The sequence below is a fragment of the Panthera tigris genome, chromosome D1, assembly GCF_018350195.1.
Source record: "Panthera tigris isolate Pti1 chromosome D1, P.tigris_Pti1_mat1.1, whole genome shotgun sequence".
NCBI classification, from domain to species: Eukaryota; Metazoa; Chordata; class Mammalia; order Carnivora; family Felidae; genus Panthera; species Panthera tigris.
In genome coordinates, this window is record NC_056669.1 from 88,280,297 (window position 1) to 88,289,535 (window position 9,239).

General features: G+C 46.3%; 1 long non-coding RNA gene across 1 annotated transcript; it reads left to right on the forward strand.

The window, feature by feature from the left end:
• Positions 1–2,463: 2,463 nt before the first annotated feature.
• LOC122231191 lies at positions 2,464–6,449 on the forward strand. Its single transcript, XR_006208384.1, has 2 exons — positions 2,464–2,627; positions 5,972–6,449. It is a non-coding gene; the product is annotated as an uncharacterized LOC122231191 (long non-coding RNA).
• The last annotated feature ends 2,790 nt before the right edge of the window (positions 6,450–9,239 follow it).

The window sequence follows — 9,239 nt, forward strand, 5'->3', positions numbered from 1 at the left end:
AGGCCAATGATCGGGGTCATTCGTGTAATCAATCTCTGATAGGTTGAAAGATTCTTGTGCTTGAGGGCACCTCTTATGCTGTTTATGCTTAAGTACACACACCATTTTGGCGATGTTGGCAACAGCATTAATTTAGAAACCCATAAACAACTTCATAAATGCCATGGCTATTGGAAGAAGAAGGAGCAGGATCCTGGGGAGATACACGTTCCAGAGATTGCCTGCTACAGCAGAAAGAGCGTGAGCTTTGGAATCAGAAGAACCTGGATTTTAAGACTGACTCTACCACTTAACTGTGCAACCCTGTTCACGCCTCTTAAATAATTTGAGTCTTAGGGGCACCTGGGTGGCTCAGTCAGTTAAGCATCTGCCTCTTGATGTTGGCTCACACCGTGATCTAGTGGTTCGTGAGTTCAAGCCCCGAGTCAGGCTCTGCGATGACAGTGTGGAACCTGCTTGGGATTCTCTCTCTCTCCCTCTCTCTCTGCCCCTCCTCTGCTTGTGCTCGCTCTCTCTTTCTCTCTCTCAAAAATAAATACACATTAAATAATTCGAGTTTTGATTTGCTTATCTGTGAAAGAAGGACAACAAAACCTTCATAGGGCCACAATAAGGATTAAATGAGGTAATAATATTACATGGCAACGTCTGTTAGATATCAGGTCCTCGAAAATATTAATTCTTAAGTGAATATAAATTCATATCCCTCATGCATGCAGTAGTTACTTCTCTCTTCACCATCCCCTCCAGTTTCCAGAATGCTAATCAGCTTTTAAGCTATTAAGGTGCCTGGAACCAGAATATATCGGAATCCAAGGCTCTTTGATTTTAACAGAAAGATATTTTTTTGCTTTCAGGGCAAGACTAAAGAGCAAGGGATCCAGGAAGCAGATTAGCTGGCACCCCTGGATGAAACCTTGGCCATTCGAGCTGTGGCTGTGGATTGACCAAAGTTGTGGCTCCACCCACGACTTTGATCAAGATTTCCAGAAAGTTGCCTCACCACACCCCTACCCAGGCTGAGTCCACTCCCCCTCGCACTGCCATCTGTTTACCTTGTCCACATGTCATCGAAGCAGGTCTTCCTCTGCCACTTAATTAATTGGCCCATGGGCCTGTCTTTTCCACAAGACAGTGAGCCTGAGGGCAGGATTTGGGTTCTGTATCTCCAGTGCACTGCAGAAGGCCCAGATCAATAATGGCCTCAAAAGTTACCCTCTACTGAACACTTACAGATACCTACAGACACCTTTGGGTCTTTCCTATAACCCATAAAGGAGAATTATCCTATTTTTAATAGATGAGGCACCTGGGGATACAGAGAAGTTCATTACTGTCCCTAAGATATACAAGTAGAAAGTCATAAAGCCTGGAATGGAGCTCAGCTCTGTCCAGAACCTCTGACCTAACATTTGGTAAATCGAGCATCAGTGTTAAGAGGTTGTCTCCACATACTGTAAACCAGGTCAGCATGCCCTCGTTCTCTGTGCCTGGTGGGACTGACCGAGGCTTCCAGAAACCACAGGAAGGGCTGGGGAATGAGTAAGTGCGGATACATTCACTACTCAGGCCATATTGGTGATATAATAAATTCAGGAAACTGTAAACAACCTCAGAGATGCTGCCATGTTTACTGGAAGGAGAAGAAGCAGGCCACCTGTAGATATGATTTTTGCCGTGCTGCCTGGGCAAGGGGTCAGGGGAGTAGGAAGTCTGGCTGCTTTTTTCTCCATAACCAGCACCCTGGCCTCCAGCCCCGTTCCTTGCCTGTGTTGACATCTGGTCTTCAACACCGGTAGTATGCCCATCAGGGCTCCCCATAACTCGCCTCCTCAATCCACCCCCTCAGGCTTCCAGACTGCTTGCCTCATCATGTGATGACTACTGTTTTCCAGAAATCCAGTCCAAACCACTTCCTCTTTCCTCACTCCTTACAGAAGAATGGCAAGAACCTCAGGAAAGGCAGCTAAAGTTTAGCTAGCAAATGGTGGTCTCTAAAATAAAATCCTGAGTACAAATTTAACCCTGCCACTTACTCCCTATAGGACCTTGCATAAGTTTTTGAATGGCTCTGTGCCTCAGTTTCCTTACCTGTAAAATGGGAATTATAATTACTACCAGAAAGACTGACGAGCGATTAAATGAGACGTGCGTAAAAATGCGTGGATACAGGTACACACAGGTTTTCTCCCTCCTTCTTGCCACCTTCAACCTTTTCCTTGTGTGAATACAGAGGAGGGACCTAGAAAGAATGCAAACCATGGCGTGGGGGCAGTCAGGGTATTCTGAGAATTTCTGAGCCCTTCTCACCCTTCCAAGGATTGGGGTCCTAAAAACCCTCCCACTCTGAGATTCCCAAACAGCTATTGGAAAGAAAAGAAGGTCCCCCTCCTGTTGCCTGGGGAACACGCAGGTTTATTATTGCCAACATCTCACCACACAAAGACCCTGACGGGGCGGGGCTTCTGAGTGGCTTCTAGATGAGGAGAGAGAGGAGATGGGGTTGGAATTCTAGGGGCCTGGCTCCAGAGAGCCCAGGCCCACGCCTTGGGAACCCTTCCATGGAGAAGTGGAGAGGCAGGTTTTCATCACTAAAGACTTACGGGCAATCACACACTTCAGGCGAGGTTAGTAGAGTTCGAAAAGAGCTTGTGCTCTTTATTTTCTCCTCCTCCAAAGATTCTTTAAATGTCATTAAGAAATGAAGAAAGAGGGGTGCCTGGGTGGCGCAGTCGGTTAAGCGTCCGACTTCAGCCAGGTCACGATCTCGCGGTCCGTGAGTTCGAGCCCCGCGTCAGGCTCTGGGCTGACGGCTCAGAGCCTGGAGCCTGTTTCCGATTCTGTGTCTCCCTCTCTCTCTCTGCCCCTCCCCCGTTCATGCTCTGTCTCTCTCTGTCCCAAAAATAAATAAAAAACGTTGAAAAAAATTAAAAAAAAAAAAAAGAAATGAAGAAAGAAGTATCAGGAAAAAGCTATCGGAAGGATACAAATAGAATTAAAGATAAAAAATTACAAGGAAGAGCAAGCAAATGTAGTGGAAGAAAGTTCTTAGGCCTTTCTGCATACAGCAAATAGAGGGATCCTGATAGGTATGAAGTCATCCCAAACGAATCTCAACAAGGAGAGCACCTCTCCTCTCATTCCTGGTGAGGTTTGCGGGGCAGGTAGGATTGGCCACAATTGGCCTCCCTTCTCTTTCACCCTCTGAAGCCAGTTTCACTGGGTGCTGGGACACGGCACCTTCAGAACCACAAGGTCTGGCCTGGGCTACAGAGCCACCGGAAACGCTGGGCTCTGTCTTAGGGCGGCACCAGGCTGGGACATCTTTCAACGGGCACAGACTCCCTGACCCTCTGTTGTAGATCACTTTCTCCTTCGGCAGAATGTAGAGCTTTGTGTAAAAGCTAATCAAGAAAAGTCCTATGTGTTCGTTTGGTGAGCCAAAGATGGGATCAATGGGAATCTTCCCATCTAGGTTCACGTCCTTTCGGAAATTATTTTCCCTGTTAACCATCTTGCTGGCCTTCTCCGGCCTGTTGATAATGCGCCCCCTTGTGGACTTGCCAGAACATTCCATGTGGAAATTGGGTCCTGCCCCTGACTTCCGTCCTTGACTCCTCAGAATAAAACCAGAAAGAAGAGGGTGAAGGTGGGTGTCCTCGCACTAAAGGCTGACTTAGGGCAGAGTGGGAGGGAAAGTGGGTTGCCTGTATGGTGTGACAAAGGATCAGGGTACAACTGATGGTCCCCAAACTCCTTTTAGTCCATGTCTTGTGTTTTGAAAAGGATTCAAAGATCATAAAGAGAAGGAACCAGTACTTGGTTGCCATTTAATCATGATCCCGAATACCTCCTGCACGCTGGACAGCGTGCTGTGTACCGAAACATACACCCTTGTCCGAGAGACACACACAGTGTCTTGGAAAATGCCATGGCGGGCGTGCGGAGGAGGGTCTCTATCTGTGATGGCTGACACTGTTTTCTGTCTCCCAGACACCATTTAAAACATGCTGTGCATCGTAACCCAATTAAGTTATTTAACCTCCCTGTGCTTAAATAGACCATAGTCCACAGCCCGTAGACTTACCAAAACCAACAGAATTAACAGCTTAGGTTTTAGAGCAGTGCCTGGCACCGAGCACTCCAGAAGCATGTGCTGCAATAGGAAAACTGAAATAAGATTCAGGAGAACCCTATGGGACAAAGCACTTTATTACTTTTATTTTACAGATGGGAAAACTAAGGCACAGGGAGCATAGTCCCTCAGTAAATGGCAGAGACAGGATGCCAACGTGAACAGCGTAGATCTGTCACACTGGTCTCTTAACCCCTCCATCACGCTGCTTCCGCTCCAACATACCCATCGTTGTACCGGAAACAAGTTTCGTTACAGCTCCTAGAGAAGGCTGGCTGGCATTAGCACCGATGAGCCATTCACTGACTTTCAAAATCATCCGGGGCTTTAAAACGGTTTATGCCTATTTGTTGGTTCTAAACGCAGCACATATTAAGTTGTCTGGTGTTTGGGGAAAAGCTCAATCCTGTGCCAGCTTTTGGTTCTCGATTTGATTTGGAATTATTCCTTTGGCTAAAGAAATTTGCTGAAAGAATCTAGGGTTACTCAAAGAAGACGCTGGCTTATTTGGTGTCTTTTATTGTTCCTTAAAAGGAATTTAACATTAAAAATACACAAGTAATAGTCTACTCCATTTCTATAGAAAGGTAAACAGACAACCAAACGTCTTTTTTTTGCAAAATTCTTTATTCCCAGAAGTTTTATGCTGGAAATGTTTTCTCTTCCAAAAAGTAGCCTCTAAGCTTGTTGACCAGTTACACAAATGAGTTAAATTTCAAATCGTATCAGCCTGATGGATAAACTGATTTCCTTCTGCCTCCAGAAATTAGGGAAACGTGATTTGAACAAGATACGCTTTATTGTCCAATAAAAGTAAGGTGTCTGGTAAATTACCTCAGCGGCAAGGCGGGTGTGAATGCTCTTCAGGCATATTAAGTCCAGGGTATTCCTTCTGCTAGAACTGTCAAGATGAGTGGAAGAAAATGGTATTTGTTATTTAGGTCAGGGCAGGGGTTTCTAAAAGAAACTCATTCCGGAAATGATGAGATATGTTTGATTTTAAGTAATCGAGGGGAACCCCAGCCACCACCCAGGGTGGCAATTTCTCACCAAGATTTTCCTCCCATCCCTCCCGTTCTCAAAGACAAGGGCTCACTTCTGAGGAATCCAGAGGGCATGGCGACAGACCCCATCATTCTCTGTGGAACAACTGTAACTTGAAAGAGGAGAAAAGTAATTGACATCCAACACGGAAGGTTGGGAAAGCTGAGGGAGGTAGAAGGAGCCAAAAGGGGCAGAGATTTGACTATTTCTGTGGGCAGGGCTGGTGGGTACTGAGAGAAAGTGCTGTAGGGATATCAGAAATAGATGGGGTTCAGATGGGATTCGTGGAGGAGAGATAAGGAACAGGAATGAAAAGGAGGTAAAGAGAAAAATCTTGGAAAGGCGTATCTTTCATTGCCCACCCCAGAAGGAAACCTCTCTCTCTCACACACACACACACACGCACACACACGAACACGGGCTTATATGCTTGTATGGTTGTATGGTTTGGGGATAACGTAGGTAGATCAGGTCCACAATGCCTGGTCTCCCTCTCCCCACTTCATTCATATAATTTTGTAAGATTTTGGGGGGGCACCTGGGTGGCTCAGTCGGTTGAGCATCTGACTCTTGACTTTGGCTCAGCTCATGATCCCAGGGTTGTGGGATGCAGCCCCATGTCTGACTCTGCACTGAGCGTGGAGCCTGCTTAAGTTTCCCTCTCTCCCTCTGCGCCCCTTCCCCCTGCTCTCGCTTTCTAAACGAACAAACAAAACCCACAATTATGTAGGGCTTCCAAATAATCAGTAGCGGAATATGACGCCTTCATAATAAACGTCATGTCTCCTGCAGTGTCCTCTGCACCTAGAAGAATGCCTGGTGCCTAATAGCTGCTCAAGGATATATGCTGAATAAAGGCACAGATGAACCATAGGAAGAGGCACGTCTTATACGACGGAAGAAGAGGAACCTGATTCACTGCTTACATTTTGGAGGCTTTTCCAGAGTATCTGAATGAGGACATGATGGCTCATTACTTCCAATCCAAGTCACAACCTAGAATTGAGCTGGGAATATATTCCCCAGGCCAGCTGCTAAAGAGTTAGAAAGATGTCACCAAGATGTCAGAGTGGACCGAGCCAGTTAGCAGAGCAACGGTATTACATATGAGAGTTTCTTATGCAACGGCCTATTTAAGTGAGGGATGTATACAAGGCAGCTTCATGCTGGCTTGACTCTGCCCCTTGGGAAGGGGTGTAAGTGTGGTTGCTCCATTCGAGAACGGATATTCCATCTCAGACTTTCAGTTAAAGTCAACGGATTGAATATACTCCTTTGTTTTCCTTCCTAAGACTTGCTCAAATGGTAGCAGGTGTAGTGAAAGAGTATAGACCTATGGGGGCGCCCGGGTGGCTCAGTCGTTGAGCGTCCGACTTCGGCTCCGGTCACGATCTCACGGTTCCTGAGTTCGAGCCCCACTTCAGGCTCTGTGCCGTCAGTGCAGAGCCGGCTTCGGATCCTCTTTCCCCCTCGCTCTCTGCCCCTTCCCTGCCTGCATTCTCTCTCTCTCAAAAATAAACAAACATGAAAAAAAGACTAGAGACCTGTAAATACAGAAAGAATGGAGGAAGAAGGCACATGAGCAGAAAAAGAGATTTCAATAGGTTCTGGAAGACAGAAAGTAAACGATAGAGGGGTGACTGGGTGGCTCTGTCGGTTAAATGTCTGACTCTGGCTCTCAGCTCAGGCCACGATCTCAAGGTTCCTGAGATTGAGCGTCGCTTAGGGCTCTGAGCTGGCAGTGCGGATACTGCCTGGGATTCTTTCCCTCTCTCCCTGCCCCTCCCCCGCCCTCTCAAAACAAATAGACTTTAAAAAGAGAGAGAGAGAAATAAATGGTAAAGGGATTCCTGGTTTAGCCGGTGTGGAAAGCTATAACCCAGTGTGCATGCAGAGTGAGGATCTCGAAGCGTTCCCGCAGAACCCATCTTCCGTAGGAGATGCCTGTGTCCTGGGTCAGCGAGTGGACTGAGGGGAGGTAAGAAGCAAAAACGCATGACTGAAGCTGGAGCTAGACAAGCTGGGTGCAAAGGACCCTCTTGCCCGGGACTTTGAATCTTGAGACAATGGCACTCAGATGGGTGAGAGGCGGAGAGAGATTCTCAGCGGTGGGAACGTGGCAGCTATGTCCGGGGACAGAGCTGGTGAAGAGCTGCTATGGGGCAGCGTCCTTGCCAAATTAATCTGCCTCCCAGCCTCCAAATGCCCAAGAGACAAATAGAGGAGGGATGTCTTTTCCTCCCTGCTTTTTAATAGCTGAACAGACATTATACCTGTGGGCATCTTACTTAACATATTTGGGCCTCAGTTTCCTCATCTGTGAAATGGGCTTATTGCACCCCCACTAAGCTGCATAAGCATTTCCCCACAGCAAGACACAGCCAGACAAAGGAAAGTCCAATTACCTGACTCATCTCTTCAGAGGACAACTAGAGTCCCATTCCTTGGGGGCAAAAACAAAATTAGAACATCAGTTTGGGGTTATTTTTTTAATCAATCAATTCAACATTTTAGCTTTCAATGACACAACTGTTTAGGGAAAAAAAATCTCACTTCTAATTTGAAACTGGTGCAGAAAAAAATATATTTTTTTTTGTCATTCTAAACTGTCCAGTGTCAATCTTAGAAAAACAACTCTTACAGTGTATCGGCTGAGACTCCCTTGATCTATGCTGTCTTTTCCTCCACCCTGCCTTCAGAAGCCTCTCTGGTGATTGAGTTCCCTTTCTTCAGGACAGGTAAAACATATATCGTTCCCATAGGCATCATTGGATAGATACTGGCTCGTAAGATGTGTTTCATTTTGCTTCCAAATGAGGCTACGACAAAGAGGAAACATCTAAGCTGAGACCCCAGAGTAGGAGATAAATTTCCCTAATGTAGCAGGTGGTTGTTTGCATTAAAAACAACCGCAAATTCTCTATGGCCCCAAATGGCAAAGTCTATTGCTTACTCGTGCTATATGCCCATCATGAGTCCCAACAGGCTCTGTCATCACAGCCACTCAGAGACCACGACTGATGGTGCGGTCACCATATCAGGTATTTTCATTACTTGCCAGAAGGAAAGAGAGATTCTAGAAATGTGAACACTTGTAGAGCTGGAAGAGGCAACTACTTCTCAACCCCAAACAGGGAAAGATAAAGTACAGATGTACTGTGTGCACTAACTGTCTCAGAAGCAAAATCAGTTTGAGTATATGGTCATCGTACCTCTTGCTAAAACCTCTGCAGGAACTAATGTGGCATCCAGCATATTCTTTCATTAAAAAAAAAAAGAAAGAAAGTGACTCAGAGAAAAAGAAATCTAAGGCTATGGCTCTCTGCCTCAAGCCTGATTGGCTCAAGGTACCCACAATTATGAGAAAGGGACGTGTTTCTAGAAGGGCTGAGGGTGTGGCTGTTGGCATCAGAGGCTGATTAGAGTCAAACTTATGAAAGCCGGGGAAGATGTTAAGAGTCATGATGCCAAAGACACTACAGACCTCAACTAGAACAACTCTGTGACTGAGGAAGACTTGAAGGAGCCCTGAAGCCTAACTTTCTATGAGCAAAAAGCAGATGATGTTGCTAGAGGAGAGATTATTCCTATATGCTCTCTTCACATGCAGCAACAGAGCATAATGGAAAAGGAGGGGCTTCCTAGGAGGTGGGATGAAACACCATGGGGGGAAAATGGACTGGGGAAGCCCTTTCAGGGAGCCTGATTAGGACATAATCAAGAAATTTTCCTTATTCAGAGTGTAGGGGGCCCTCTAATGTCTGCCCACCAGGATTTCTGACATGCTACAGCTCAATGACTGAAGCCTTCCATCTGACCCCTTTCCAGATCGGATATTATGGCGATGAATCGGTCCTTATTCTGCCATTGGAGCATGTGTATGTGAGGAGGGAGGGGAAGGGGAAGGGATGCAGTGAATTGCATTTCGTTTTCACCACTTTCTGGGCCAACAGGAGCCACGTCTGAACCATATATAGAAACTCCCACGTGGTACTCTGAGATCCTGAGTGGTACTCTGAGACTTTGAGTCTGATGCCGTGAATGAAGGAGACTTTGTGGA